The sequence below is a fragment of the Macrobrachium rosenbergii genome, chromosome 10, assembly GCF_040412425.1.
Source record: "Macrobrachium rosenbergii isolate ZJJX-2024 chromosome 10, ASM4041242v1, whole genome shotgun sequence".
Classification (NCBI taxonomy): domain Eukaryota; kingdom Metazoa; phylum Arthropoda; class Malacostraca; order Decapoda; family Palaemonidae; genus Macrobrachium; species Macrobrachium rosenbergii.
The window spans coordinates 57,277,969-57,279,706 of NC_089750.1; positions in this window are offsets into that span (position 1 = coordinate 57,277,969).

The window sequence follows — 1,738 nt, forward strand, 5'->3', positions numbered from 1 at the left end:
GCCCCAACAAACAAACCTACTTTCTGAACCAGGACTGACACAACCGATGGACCTCCTAACCTACTATACAAGGTTTTCACTTTTTCTTCTCTCTGCTCACGGGTGGCTCAAGTAAGCAAGAGTCCGTGCTAGCTAAGGTGCTAGCGTGAGACCAGTTTAATCTAACGACAAGCAACGAGATTTTATGGTTGCCACGTGCCTGTGATTCCATGAATCTCGTCTTTTTATAATATCAGCTCTCTCTCTCTCTCTCTCTCTCTCTCTCTCTCTCTCTCTCTCTCTCTCTCTCTCTCTCCACAATACCTTGCTTAGGAACTTCCTTGTTCCGTTTCTCCTGTTTCTTATAACCTTCCACCTTTCAAGAGTCAGGTTAGAAGGGCGCAGGGTTGCCATTCCCATTAGATTTGGCACCTAAGAGGAATCCAAATCGCTATGGCGTGTTATTTAAGTTTGGAACATCCTTCCAATTTGGAACTGTTCGGTTGTTCCACATTATTGGACACATGTGGAATTGCTTTGATCTGTTTATTTCATGAAATCCGAACATAGAAAAATTCCAACAGGCAAGTGTAAATTCAATTTACACCTAGGCCTTATGAATGGAAAAACTTAAAATGTGAAATAGGATAAGAAAAAATTTAATCTCTATGTTCTTCCAGACTCTAACAGATTTTATGCAAATGAAAAGAAAGAGAGAGAAGAGAGAGAGAGAGAGAGAGAGAGAGAGAGAGAGAGAGAGAGAGAGCTGCCATTAGATGCTGGGCGTACAATTATCGAGAAGTACTATCCGATTCAAAACAATAACAGCTATTTACATTACAAACGAGGTCAGAAGAAACCTGTTCCTCAGGTTCGTTCCAATTTTTCATTCGTTTCTTTTTCGGAAAGACCAGGAAATAGACCTTAAATCCAGTCATTACTGGGCTTCTCAATGTCGTTGACTTTGACTTAGAAAATTATATTAGGCGCCTCCATTTTTCAGCTAACTCTTTCCCTCTCTCTATCTCTCGTGCACACTCACACACACAATCACTGTTGATTGCCCGTTTGTGTGTGTGTGTGTGTGTGTGTGTGTGCGTGCGCGTGATCTGATCTCAGTTGCTTAACTCCTAATGGAGTTAGTTTCAGATGTCGATTACTTTCTGTCTGTAAGTAATAATTTTTCAGCTAGCTAGTTATCTTCTTGTGCGTATATGTGTATGTGTGCGTGTGTGTGTATGTTTGTGTGTGTGTGTGTGAATGGTCTAGTTTCATTTATTTAACTTCTATTATAACAACATTCAGATGTCAGTAAGCCCCTGGTAATATTTTACTAAAATTATAGCAGATTCACTGTATTCAAAGGTTCAGGCTTGTCAGTGCATTCAAGGATCTGTCTCTGTCGGTTCAGTAGAATCCTGAGGTCCACATTAGACTTTGTACTCCTTTTCATAATATTACCACACTTATGAACCATCTTAGGAAAATGTCTGGTGTTGGCATAAGCCAGCTTGAATTTAGAATTAAACAAATTAACCATCCAGAGATGATGGTTACTAACTTATTCTCCGTCTTGGGATTCGTTAGTTGAAGAGTTGCTAAACAATACGCAAGGGGAGAGTATATAAATATAGAGCAGCGTTATTGATCTGAAATAAATTATCTTAAGTAAATTGTTTGTACGTTTCCTGTAACGCTTCCTCTGATCACATCTATCCGGTACCCCAAAAGTAAGAGAACTTCAGCATGTATGTACTCA